Source organism: Bos grunniens, chromosome 2 (genome assembly GCF_055505025.1).
Source record: "Bos grunniens cultivar Pamir isolate PY7600 chromosome 2, Bosgru_T2T1.0, whole genome shotgun sequence".
Classification (NCBI taxonomy): Eukaryota; Metazoa; Chordata; class Mammalia; order Artiodactyla; family Bovidae; genus Bos; species Bos grunniens.
The window spans coordinates 110,593,860-110,608,174 of NC_141166.1; the positions used below are offsets into that span (position 1 = coordinate 110,593,860).

Here is a 14,315-nt window from a genome sequence, read left to right on the forward strand (position 1 = left end):
ACAGACAACTATAAATGTAGTATAGTAAAAAATAATCTTTAAAAACTTCCTAAGATTGGAGACACTGATGTTGAGGAATATGGACCTTGAAGGAGAAAGGGAACAAGAGATATTTAATACAAGAGAGGAGAGGAAAGTGGAAGACTAATGTTCTCAATCTCCTGGGAGGAAAGAGAAAGTAATTGTTAAAAGCACAGATGTTTCTTCTGCTTTTACTTTGGAGTTAATTTACTCTTCTTTTTTTAGTTTCCTAGGATGGAAACTTAAATTATCAATTTTAGATCTTTCTTCTTTTCCAATAAAGAGTCAATCTATAAATTTCTCTCTAAGCACTGCTTTTGCTGTGTCCCAGAAGTTTTGATAAGTTGTGTTTCCATTTTCTTTAGTTCAAAATACTTTAAAATTTCTCTTGAGACTTCTCTGAATAATGTGTTACTTAGAACTGTGTTGTTTAATTTCCACATATTTTGGGATTTTCTGATTGTCTTTCTGTTACTGCTTTCTAGTTTAATTCCCTGGGGTCTGAGGGAAACCTTGTATGATTTCTGGTCTTTCACAGTTGTTAAAGTGTGTTTTATGGCCCAGAATGTGGTCTGTCTGGTAAATGTTCCATAGGAGCTTGAGAAGATTGTCTCTTCTGCTGTGGTTGGGTGCAGCAGTCTGAGATGTCAGTTATAGCCAGTTGATCAATGGTGTGGTTGAGTTCAGCTGTGTCTTGACTTTCTGCCGGCTGGTCCTGTCTATATCTGAGAGAGGGGAGTTGAAGTTTCCAGCTGCGATAGTGTGTTTGAACATTTCTCCTTGCAGTTCTACTAGTTTTTTTTGTTTGTTTGTTTATCTACTGTTAGGCATGACACATTAAAAATTGTTACATCTTCTTAAAGCATTAACCCCTTTACCATCATATAATGCTCTTCTTTATCCCTGGTCTCTTTCCTTAGTTTTAAAACTGCTCTGTCTGAAAGTAGTATAGCTACTCCTGCTTTCTTTTCATTAGTGTTAGCATGGAATCTTCTCCATCCATTTACCTTTCATCTACACATCCTTATATTTAAGGTGAGTATCTTGTAGACAATATATAGGTAGATGGGTTGTGTTTTCTGATCCAGTCTGACAATCCCTTTTAATTGGTTCATTTAGACCATTGGCATTCAAAATGATTATTGATATAACTGGATTAATATTTACCATATTTGTTACTATTTCTATTTATTGACCTTGTTCTTTATTCCTATTTTTGTCTTCCATCCTTCCTGCTTTTTGTGGTTTTAATTGAGCATTTGCTATGATTCTATTTTTTTTCCTTTCTTAGTGTATCAGTTATCCTTTTTAAAAAAATTCTTTAAAAAACGATTGCCCTAGAGTTTGCAATATACACTTACAATTAATCCAAATCCATTCTCAAATAACACTTACCCTTTTATGGGTGGTATGGTACCGTATATTAACAAAATAATCCTAATTCCTTCCTCCCCACTTTGTACCGCTGCTGTCATTCTTCACTTCTATGTAAGTACACAAAAGCCTGTGTGTGTGTAAAATCTAATACACATTGTTGCTATTATTATTTCAAACACTGTTCTCTGTTAGCTCAATTAAGAAGAAGCATAAAAATTTTAATTTTATCTTCACTTATCCCTTCTTTGAAATTCATCCTTTCTTTATGTAGGTCTAAGTTTCTGACCTGTGTTATTTTTCTAAAGAACTTTTAACATTTCTGGCAAGGCAGGTTTACTAGACAACAAATTTCTTTTTGTTTGTTTGAGAAAGTATTTCTCCTTCACTGTTGAAAAATAATTTGACAAGATACAGAGTTCTAGGCTGATGGTTTGTTTTTGTGTCTTCCTTTCAACACTAAACATTTCACTCCATTCTCTTCTTGCTTGAATAGTTTCTGAGGAGGAGTCAGAGGTTAATTCTTACCTTTGCTCCTCTATAGGTAAGGGTTTTTTCCCTTCTGGCTTCTTTCAGGATTTTTCCTTTATGTTTAATTTTCTGTAATTTCTGAAGATGACATGCGGTATAGTTTCTTTGTTTTGTTTGTTTGCATTTGGCATTTATCGTGGTTGGTGTTCTTAAGCTTATTGGATTTGTGGTTTGGAGTCTGATGCTAATTTGAAGAAATCCTCAGTCATTACTGTTTGAGATATTTCCTCCCTTCCTTTCTCTCCTTCTCCCTCTTGTACCCCATTTGTGTGTTTCACCTTTTGTAAACTGTCCCACAGTCCTTGGATGGTCCTGTCTTTTCCCTCAGTCTTTATTCTCTTTGCTTTCTGGCTTTTGAGCTATTGCTATATCCTCTAGCTCAGAGTTTCTTTCCCCAACTGTATCCAGTCTACTAAATGCCTATCAAAGGCCTACTTCATTGCTGTTGGATTTTTTTTAATCCCTAGCATTTCTTTTTGGTGCTTTCATGTTGTGTGTATGTTTTCATCTTTTGGTATATCTTATTTTTTTCTTGATAGCCAGACTTAATGTATTTGTTTAAAAGAAGTAATGTAAACAGGTGTAAGTAATGCGGCGGTGAGATACTGGGGGAGGAGAAGCACTCTACTCCTGTGATTGGGTTTCGGTCTCCCCCTCCCCCGTCAGGTAGGACATGATGGCATAGAGCTGGCTGGAGTTGGGTATTTCCCTTCCCCTGGTCTTAGACTCTGAAAATACCCCAGCAGATGAGGCTCTGGTAACTAGTCTCACTTGCTGGGGCTTTCCCAATGGCTCGGCAGGTAAAGAACCGCCTGCAATGCAGGAGACACAGGAGACGCGGGTTCGATCCCTGAGTGAGGAAGATCCCTTGGTGGAGGAAATGACAACCTACTCCAGTATTCTTGCCTGGAGAATCCCATGGGCTGAGGACCCTAGCGGGCTACAACCCAAAGAGTCACAAAGATTCGGAGAGGACTGAACACCTAAGCAGCACACAAAGGACTTGTTAAAGAGGGTACAGTACTCTGGCGCATTTCAAAATAGTTCCTCTTCCTCCCCCTGCCAATCGTATGAGGGATTTTTCTCCTGTAGTTCCGGTGGGAACCAGGTCAAACTTCTGGAGGTAAGTCTCACAGTATTGTGGGCCACCCATAACAAGGTCGCATTGGAGTTTTAACTCTCAGCGTTGTCTTGCACGCTGAGCCTCCAGCACTTGTCGATTGCATTCAGGTTTTCCTGCTCCGGCTCTGGCGCCTGCAGGTGTTTCCGATGGTGAGTCTCAGTTTCAGTAAACTGCAGCTCTCCATCTTTGCTTCTCTCTTCAGTCTTGGAGACAGCAGTTTGCCTTATGTCCTCCCCTCTCTTATGGATCCAAGAGAGTTGATTTTTCAGTCTGTTAGCTTTTTACTTCTTAGGACTGAGTGACTGCTTCAAACTCCTTAATTGTGGAAACGGAAACCAGAAGTCCCAGAGGATAGATTTTTTGAATGGAAGAATCTTCTAATTAGCTATTTCATCATGGGTGAGTTATACAGAGTCTCTGGTCTCAGTTTTGTAGTCTATAAAATGAGTGTTTTAAGGGCATGGACTTCTGGGCTCAAAGGGAGGATTAAATAAGTTAGAATGGAGACACTCTTCATGTTTTAGATGCTCAAATATTTTCCTATATTTGGTTATCTGTTCGTTTCCTTTGAATTCTGCCCATAGTGTTATTTATGGAAGAGAAATACTTAATTTTTAATGTCAAAATTATCAACCATTTACTTTGTGCTTTGTGGAGGACTTATTTAAATCAGTTGAAGGTACTTAAAAGCCTAATAGAAAAATGGAAAAAAGATATGAATAGACAATTCACAAAACCAGTTGACCTAGATGAGTAACATCTCTATGAAAGAAATAACCTCACTGACAATCAAGTAACTACAAACTAACAGCATGATGAGATATTTTTTCTAGACTGATGTTCTGGCAGTACCTTGTTATTTAGTCAATAAGTCGTATCCTTTGCTTTTGCGACTAGATGGACTGTAGCCCATCAGGCTCCTCTGTCCATGGGAGTTCCCAGGCAAGGACAGTGGACCGGGTTGCCTTTTCCTTCTCCAGGGGATCTTCCCAAACCAGGAATGGAAGCTGCATCTCCTGCATTTGCAGGCGGATTCTTTACCATAGAGCCATCAGGGAAGCCTAGCAAAGAGCAGTATGCATAATTTATAACCCAACTATACCAACCCTGGATGTTTATTACGGAGAATCATTTTGCATAGGACATAGGTATAAGGTTTTCAGTGTGGATTTTGTTGTTGTAATCCATCACAGAAGTAGTAGATACAAAGTGAGAAAGCTCTGTAGCAGCCAGAAATAATTATAAGTGTACACCGTTAGGGAGAGGCTTGTTCAAAACCATGGTGTTGGGTAAAAAAATAAATTTATGATACAATAATTTGTATAATTTAAAAATATATACACTTCAAAATATACAACTTTTCCAGCTTTATTCAGGCATGATTGACATATAATAAAAATTATGTATATATTTATGGTGTACAATGTGATGTTTTGATATAGGTATACATTGTGAAATGATTAGTGATAGGTGATGTCATTGATGGGTAATAAGGTGAGGGAAATATGGGTGAGAGTGAGGAAAATTTCATGAAGCAAAAAGATTTTATGGCGATATAGTGATCTTTGTAAATTAGGTAAGGTTAAATTAAGTCAACATATTTCTCAGATCATTCCTAGTTAATGCCAGATGCAAACTGTAGTTTCAAAATGCAGTTTTACAAATGTCTCAACAACTGCTAGTCCTCTGTATTTTCTCTTTATGTTTATTATTACTATTAAAAATTGATGTTATTGGAAATAAAAGCAAAAATAAACAAATGGGACCTAATTAAAATTAAAAGCTTCTTCATAACAAAGGAAACTATAAGCAAGGTGAAAAGACAGCCTTCAGAATGGGAGAAAATAATAGCAAATGAAGCAACTGACAAACAACTAATCTCAAAAATATACAAGCAACTCCTGCAGCTCAATTCCAGAAAAATAAATGACCCAATCAAAAAATGGGCCAAAGAACTAAATAGACATTTCTCCAAAGAAGACATACAGATGGCTAACAAACACATGAAAAGATGCTCAACATCACTCATTATCAGAGAAATGCAAATCAAAACCACTATGAGGTACCATTTCACGCCAGTCAGAATGGCTGCGATCCAAAAGTCTACAAATAATAAATGCTGGAGAGGGTGTGGAGAAAAGGGAACCCTCTTACACTGTTGGTGGGAATGCAAACTAGTACAGCCACTATAGAGAACAGTGTGGAGATTCCTTAAAAAACTGGAAATAGAACTGCCATATGACCCAGGAATCCCACTGCTGGGAATACACACCGAGAAAACCAGAATTGAAAGAGACACGTGTATCCCAATGTTCATTGCAGCACTGTTTATAATAGCCAGGACGTGGAAGCAACCTAGATATCCATCAGCAGACGAATGGATAAGAAAGCTGTGGTACATATACACAATGGAGTATTAGTCATTAAAAAGAATACATTTGAATCAGTTATAATGAGGTGGGTGAAACTGGAGCCTATTATACAGAGTGAAGTAAGCCAGAAAGAAAAACACCAATACAGTATACTAATGCATATATATGGAATTTAGAAAGATGGTAACGATAACCCTGTATGCGAGACAGCAAAAGAGACACAGATGTATAGAACAGTCTTTTGGACTCTGTGGGAGAGGGAGAATGGCATTGACACATGTATATTATCATATGTGAAACAAATCACCAGTCTAGGTTCGATGCATGATACAGGGTGCTCGGGGCTGGTGCACTGGGATGACCCAGAGGGATGGGATGGGAAGGGAGGTGGGGGGGTGGGTGTTCAGGATGGGGAACACATGTACACCCATGGCTGATTATCATATCAATGTATGGCAAAACCAATACAATATTGTAAAGTAATTAGCCTACAATTAAAATAAATACATTTATATTTAAAAAAAAAGGAATGATAAGAGCAGACATCCTTAACCTTCCCTTGTTCTTGATCTAAGGGGAGAGAATTCAGCCTTCACCACTAGGTATGATGTTAGGCAGATGTCTTTTTTTGTAGAGATCCTTTAGAAGTTCCTTTCTCTTTCTAGTCTGCTAAAAGTTTTAATAGTGAATAGATGTAAAATTTTGTTACATTCCTTTTCTGCCTCAAATGATACTGCTTTATGAATGTTGATGGAGTGGATTGCAGTGATTGATTTTTGATTATTAATGCCAGTCTTGTATTTCTAGGATAAACCCCATTTGGTGATGGTGTATTAACATTATTATTTTTTTATATTGCTGAATTTGATTATCTAATAGTTCACTGAAGATTTTGCATGTATGTTTATGAGATGTGTTAGTCTCCACTCTTCTTGTACTGTTGTTGGGTTTTGGTATCAGGTAGCTCTCGTGTCATAAAGTAAGTTGGAAAGTATTCCTTCCTCTTCTGTTTTCTGGAACAACATTGTGTAGCGTTTGTGTATATTCTTTAAGTATTTGCTGGAATTTACCAGCGAAACAGTCTGGGCCTGGGAATTTCTTTTTCAGAACATTTAAACCATGGATTGAATTTATTTGTTTTAAGATTATATAGGTTATTTATTTCATTTGGGATGAGTTTTGATAGTTTTTTTTAATTGGTTCATTTTATCTAATTTTTAAAATTTTTGAGCACTGAGATTTTCATAGTATTCACTCATTATCCTATCCATGCATTATTGACTCTATAGTGATATACCTTCGTTCCTGATATTGGGAATCTGTGTCTTTTATCTTTTTTTCAGTCTTTCAAGATGTGCAGAAATTTTATTGTTATTTTCAAAGAACTAGATTTTGGTTTTGTGATTTTTTCCCCCTATTCTTTTCCTGCTTTCCATTTTATTAATTTCTATTTTTTATTATTTTCTTCCTTCTGTTTCTTTTGGTTTATTTTCCTCCTCTTTTTCTAGTTTATTAAAGTGGAAGCTTTATTTAGATTATTGACTTGACTTTTTCTCTAATGTAAATACTTAATGTTTGGAGATTTTCCTGGTTTTTCTTTCTGTTATTAACTTCTAGTTTAGTGACATTATTGTCAAACAGCATATATTGTATCAATTCTTTTAAATTTGTTAAGGTTTCCTTTATGACCCAGTATATAGTCTATCAGGTAAATGATCTGTATGTACTTGAAAAAACCACACATTCTGCTGTTGTTGTGGGAGAATTCTGTGAACGTCAGTTAGATGTCAGTGGCCAGTGGTGCTGTTCAGTCACCACTGGTGATTGGTCAAACCAGCGATTCCATGATCTTGTTGATTTTCTGTGTACTACTTCAGTCAATAACTGAGGATGGTCAAGTCTCCAGCTACAATTGTGGATTTATACATTTCTTTTTTCAGTTCTTTAGGTTTTGCTTCATGTTTGAAGCTCTATTGCCTGGTGCAAACACGCTTAGAATTGTCTTCTTGGTGAATGATCATTGTATCACTACACAATGTACCTCTTTGTGCCTGGTCATTTTATTTGTTCTGAAGTTTACCTTGTCTACAATTAATATAACCCACTCAGTTTTTTTTTTTCTTTTTTGAAAATGTGTGCATGGTAGATCTTGTTTCATCCTTTTACTTTGAAGTTACTTTCTTGGGTACAGTATATAGTTGGGGCATTTAAAAAATTCATTTGGATAACATATTTTTTAACTGGCATATTCAGACCATTTACATTTAATTATTATATTTAGATTTATGTCTGTAATTTTAGCATTTGTTTTCTCTTTGTGCATATATGTTTCTGTTTTCAATCTTGTGAGACTCTAAGACTTATAAAACTGTGAGATAACAGATTTGTGTGATTTGAAGCTGCTACTTTTGTGGTGATCTGTTATGCAGCAATAGAAAACAAATATAGGTCTCTTCCTATGTTGACTAATAGAATATGAAGGAAGTGTGTGACAACCTCCTCACACAGGCACCATAGTAACCCTGTGAAGAGGCTGGCATGGATAGGAATTGAACCCTCCTGCCAAGAGCCAGCATGATCTTCCAGTTACATGAATGAAGCACATTGGCAGTGGATTCACTAGCCCCAAACAAGTCTTCAGTTATCTTTAGCTTTAGCCAACATCTGATCATAACTTCATGAGAGACTCTTGGCCAGGACCACTTAGCCAAGCAACTCCCAAGTTCCTGACCTCAGGAACAGTAAGAGATAATAAATGATTATTGTTTAAGCCAGTAAACTTTGGGGCACTTTTAAATGCAGCGTTAAATAGCTAATACATAGACCTTTTGTGTGTGAGGCACTGTTCTACCTGTTAAGAGTATGTGTGTGTGTGTGTGTGTGTGTGTGTGTGTGCGCGCGTGTGTGTGTTAGTCACTCAACCATGTCTGACTCTCTATGACCCCATGCACTGTAGAGTGACGGGCTCCTCTCCTCATCGAGTTCTCTAGCCAAGAATCCTGGAGTGGGTAGCCCTTCCCTTCTCCAGGGGTCCTCCTGACCCAAGGATCAAACCCAGGTCTCGTGCATTGCAAGCAGGTTCTTTACTGTCTGGGCCACCAGGGAAACCTGTTAAGGGAATAACAGTGAATAAAACCAAGTGCCTGCTGTCATGGAGTTCATATTCTACTTTAAGGGAGGAGATGAAAACTATATAAGTAGATAACAAAGTATAAACATATACTTTGTCGGGGGATAAAAGTGAATCAGAAGGTTGAAAAGTGACGCTGAGGTTTCTATAAGATGGCCAGATAACACACTTCTTTGATAAGTAGACATTTGAACAGTGTTCTGAAGTGGGGGATCAAACCACACAGATAGTTGGAAAAGAACACTCTAGCAGACTGGAGAAGGAAATGGCAACCCACTCCAGTATTCTTGCCTGGAGAATCCCATGGACAGAGGAGTCTGGCAGGCTCCACAGTCCATGGGGTCACAGAATTTGGATACAACCATCAGGGCCACTCTAGCAGGGGGAACTTCAAACGGAAACACCAGGAGGTGGGAGTGTCCTTAGTGACTATGGTGAATTGCTAAAGATAGGAAGAGTTCTGTGTCTGGTTTTAATTCATATATGTCTAGGATGTTTGAATGAGAGTTGCCAGATACTGGAATCTCTGTAAAAACTGAATATTAGATAAACAACCTTTTTAGTGTAAACATATCTCAAGTAGTGCATGGAGTATGTTTACTAAAAAATTATTAGCTGTTTAGAGCTCAAGTGATTTTAGAGCTGGGAAAGATTGAAGGCAGGAGGAGAAGGGGACAACAGAGGACAAGATGGTTGGATGGCATCACTGACTCGATGGACATGAGTTTGAGCAAACTCCGGGACATGGTGAAGGACAGGGAAGTCTGGTGTGCTGCTGTCCATGGGGTCGCAGAATCAGACATGACTGAGTGACTGAACAACAATAATTAGTTATTTATCTGAAATTCAAATTTAACTAGTTATCCTGTTTTATTTGCTATATCAGGTAACCCTACTTGCAACAAAGAAAAATCTGATGACAAATGGCTAAAATGATCAGAAGAATGGAAAATACATTTTTTTTAAAATAATGAAGGAATTTGTGTGTCAGAAACAGAAAAGGCAAAAAGGATGCTTCTATCCCCAAATTAAGGCAATTCAATAGGATAGAAAATGCAGAGTACTGGGGACTAGTAAAGCTATCTACTTCCTTTCAATGTTTGAGGGACTGGAAACTAAAACCCATTGAATGTATTCATGTTTTTGAACAAGCATTCTCATAGGTAGCATAAAAGGGTGGTGCCAGATAATATCTGCAGTTTCTTGAGCTTCAAAACTCTGTGATTCAATGAAGGGTTGGAAGTTGTACACTAACTTGTTCTCCACAGAGAATAGAGCAAGAGTTGATGAGTCTTGCTTCAATGACAGAATTGATTAAATGTAAAGAATTGAACTGAAGGGCGATTAAACACTGGAATGTCTGCCTGGGAGGCCGTGGAATCTTGCTCTTTTGTGATCCTTAAAGGGAGACAACAGCTGTTGTGGGTAACAGAGGTCACAGAGGGCCGTCTTGGAGAGGGAGGATTGGACCAGGTGGGCTCTTGAGGGTCTAGATCCTGGGAATCACTGCTTTTTGGCCCAAAGAAGTGGAGGGAAATGATCCTTTACTCCTCTTAGTAGTTGGTACCTCTTCTCTAAGTTCACTGACATTATGCTGAAGTGGTCTTACAAGTGGAGAAGGCAATGGCAACCCACTCCAGTACTCTTGCCTGGAAAATCCCATGGACAGAGGAACCTGGTGGGCTGCAGTCCCTGGGGTCACGAAGAGTCGGACGCGACTGAGTGACTTCCCTTTCACTTTTCACTTTCATGCATTGGAGAAGGAAATGGCAACCCACTCCAGTGTTCTTGCCTGGAGAATCCCAGGGATGGGGAAGCCTGGTGGGCTGCCATCTATGGGATCGCATAGAGTCGGACACGACTGAAGTGACTTAGCAGCAGCAGCAGCCTTAAAACAGGCTTTCAAACATGTCTTCTTTATACCTGAATCAGAATTATCCAGAGTGATTTAATACTAGAATTTAAAAAATACATATTCTTGAGACCCACCCAAGACCTACCTAACCTGAAAGAAAGGCCTTGGAAGATGCATTTTTAACGAGTTCCCCAAGTGGTCCATATGCATACCATAGCTGGAGAACCATGGTCACTGGGGAATGAGAGTCTTCCTTGCTCTGTCTAGAGGCAGACCTTTAATGACTTATATAATCTTACACTGGTGACTGGGGTCCTTGTCCAAGCTTATTTCCTGGAGGGGAGATATATGTGCTAAGAGTGAAACTGGAGAATGGAGATGCTAAAGAATTGAAAGATGGTTTTGGTCAGGTTATTCTAGACCAAGCGAAGGAGTAGAGGAGAGGGAAAGAAACTGGGATTTACTGCACCCTCTTGCCAAACACTTACATTACAGTGAAAACCTATGTCTTGAAACCATTCTGTCCCTCTTGGTTTTATCTTCCTGAAATCTACCATTTTTTTTCTTTTTTTGAAAAAAATGGGATGACACCTTTATTAAACCAAAAAGAAGGATGTTTTCCATCCCGGGGGATAGATTGAGGATCCAGAATATCCCAAGCAGCTATAGGCGGACAACCATCCTACTTGAAGTTTCTGAAAAGAACCAATGAAGCTGGTAAAAATAGAGCAAGAGCTTGGGGTCAGCTAAGTAATTTAATATTATAAACGGAATCTGAAGCTGCCCAGAATTCCCAAGTTCCACTCTGACCTTGTATTTCAAGAGTTGTTGGGTAAGAATCCTTGACAGGGAAGAACTATGAAGGGTGGACCCAGAGGATAGCAGACTCTGCTATCCCTGCCAAGGTCACTGGAGATTCTCCTGGAGTGGGGCCCTCCAGTCTTTGTGTAGGTCACATCTCAGCTCTGGGGCACTTTTGGGGTCCTCTCCAGACTTCTGCCAAGCTCTGACTTGCATTTCCCCCTCAGCGTTTCTATGTATCTCTATGTCAAGTTCTTTTGTCTTCAGATCACCTCCAGCTGGTTGATGACCCTGTTATTGCAAAAGTGCCCCACACTTCCAACTCCTCTACCTTCTGAGGCTCTTTGGCCTCCTTTCTAGGTTGATGAACCTGGAGAAGGAAATGGCAACCCACTCCACTACTCTTGCCTAGAAAATTCCATGGATGGAGGAGCCTGGTGGGCTATAGTCCATGGGGTCGCAGAGTAGGACACGAATGAGGGACTTCACTCTCACTTTCTAGGTTGATGCAGGGCAGGTAACTGGCTTTCATAGACTTTGTCTCCTCTGCCTTAGACACAGAGCCCCGAACCTGTCTATGTGTGATGATCGACTTGGGGTCAGGGGGACAGCCAGCTTCTTGCACACTGTGGGTTCTGAAACATGTCAGTGTTCACTGTTTGAACATCTCAACAAGCCATTTCATCCCAAATGGAATAAACTCACTTCTTAGCCCAGGTCCACAAAACTTGCCTCAGAGTGCCTGTGGTGATTACAAACTGATAGTAGACATTTCTTCCAGTAGATTCACACAAAATTAATTATTCCCCTGGCAGAGCAGCTTGGTTTGATTTGGGTTATTTGATTACAAAAGCCCAGAGGCCAAGTATTTATTTAGAAATATTAGGAATCAGCAGCACAAATGAGATTGAGTTTTTGTGAAAAGTTAAAGATTTCTCATTTAGGGAGGGAGTTCACAAAAGACCCCATTAAGCAAGCCTCACCAGTAATTATTTTGATTTCTCAGGTAAGAGGCAGGCTAATTGTCTGCCATCCATTCCAGAAGGCCTAGAGTCACTTTAAAACCTACCACCCATTTATCTCTGGAGGATTTCCTGCTGTGTCTTTTCTATTAACTAAATGTTCAAACTGAGATCAATATATGAAAATATGAACAAAATGACTGATTATAAATGTGTCTTTTCAAATGGCAAATCATGGGTCTATTACTGATGACACACAACTCTGGAGAAGTGGAAAGGGAATGAAAGTGATTAAGCAACATTATGATACACATATTGTTATCCAAGTTTAATAGAAGAAGCAGCTGGAACTCAAAGAAGGTAAGTAACTTTCCCAAAGTCACACAGTGAGTTGGTGGCAGAGCTGGGATCCCATGGATTAAATGAATGTAGTTTCCATAAGCAGAGAAGGCAATGGCACCCCACTCCAGTACTCTTGCTTGGAAAATTCCATGGATGGAGGAGCCTGGTAGGCCGCAGTCCATGGGGCCGTGAAGAGTCGGACACAACTGAGCGACTTCACTTTCACTTCTCTTTCATGCATTGGAGAAGGAAATGCAACCCACTCCAGTGTTCTTGCCTGGAGAATCCCAGGGACAGAGGAGCCTGATGGGCTGCCGTCTATGGGGTTGCACAGAGTCGGACACAACTGACGCAACTTAGCAGCAGCAGCAGCAGCAGTTTTCATAAGCCAGTCCAGAGGTTAGAAAAAAAAGAAAAGCAGCATTGAATTGGGATTGTTGGAGGTTGACTGTGAAGAGCCAGGATGATGTAGTTGTAACCATGTGATATCTTAGGGATAGAATCCATTAATCAAGTGTACACTATAAGGCCAATGTTGAAGCTGGTGTAGATGGCTTGGCTTGAGTCTAAATATGTACTCACCTAGGCATTTGGACTTGTCTCACTAGTGGTGCTTCTGAGACCCATATATAGAAGCACACAGCATGTGACCCTGTAACAGAGTCCTTGGGGGAAGAGGCTACAATCAAACTCTAGGTCAGGAAGTCTGCAGCAGCCTTGGTGCCTAACACTTCAGAAATGCCAGAAAGGTTCCTCTCTGTAAGAGTAGACAACTCGCAGAGACATTGACAGCTTCGGTGCAGACAGCTCACCTGATTCCCACTCCTTGCGGTTTCCTTCAGATGTGTTCAGAGGGCTCCAGCTCGCAGTACTGTCATGCCGCACACAAAGCACTGACCTAGGCTGCTTCTTCCTCTCCTGATGCTGGAGGGCGGTGCCATTGGCCCCAGATCGCCCAGACTTCTGCTCCCACCCCTCCATTCCTGTGTGTGATGGCCTCTGTCACTTCTACCCAGGGGTCTCCTAGCAGTCACAGTGCTGGGGTGGGGTGAATCCCCCTCGCCCTCTCTTATGTTCCCAGATCTCCAGGCTGCCTGTTTCTTAAAGAACTTTCAGAGACTGTGCTAGTTTATTGATCCTCCTTCAGTCCTGTGGGCTCCTTTTTGGAACCCTGCACAGATAGATCCCCAATGGGCCTGTGCCTTTCATCAACCCCTCAGAATTGGAGTGTCTAATATTCCATTATTAAAGTGCTGATTTCAAGGCCTTATCCTGGAGACTGATTTGGTAGGTCTGGAGTTTGGGGCCTGGATGCTGTGTCTTCAATCTACTACTCACGGATTCTGCACTGGAGTGGGGTTGAGAAAAAGTGGTGTTGAAACCATGGTGCTCCCCTGCCTCGGTCATTATGTTCACCTGACTGGCTGGATGCCAAGCTCTGCTGGGCAGGGATGGTGGCTCATTCACATCCACACTGTAGTGTTGAATCCAGGGCCTGGCACACAGTACAAAGTCAGTAGATAGCTGGGGCATGAAAGAGTTGGAGGTGCTGTGTGAGTGGACTTTGCTTTATCAAGTTAAAGAACCAACTCCCAACAGGCAAACGATGGCCGGGCACCAAGAATTTAGGTCCCAAATCAGAATCCACATGTGGCTCAGGTGAATGTCTCTGAAATGGTAACATAGAGGCTATCAGGCACCTCCAGAAAGGTGGGTGACAGAGCCAGGCTGGGTGATGACCAGGATGCAAGGACAGAGGTGTTGCCCTCTCTCCCACCCCGACTCTGCTTTCTTCATACCTTCC

The 14,315-nt window shown here is 40.3% G+C and overlaps 1 protein-coding gene across 4 annotated transcripts in view; it reads left to right on the top strand.

Annotated features, from left to right (window-relative positions):
• Nucleotides 1-3,311: 3,311 nt before the first annotated feature.
• The window catches only part of MYO3B (myosin IIIB), a 519,880-nt gene continuing 508,876 nt past the window's right edge, over nt 3,312-14,315 (top strand). For all 4 annotated transcript variants that reach the window (XR_015147500.1, XR_015147505.1, XM_086357182.1 and 1 more), the window contains exon 1: nt 3,312-3,448. The gene's annotated coding sequence lies outside the window, so the exon portion shown is untranslated. The remainder of the gene's footprint in view (nt 3,449-14,315) is intronic.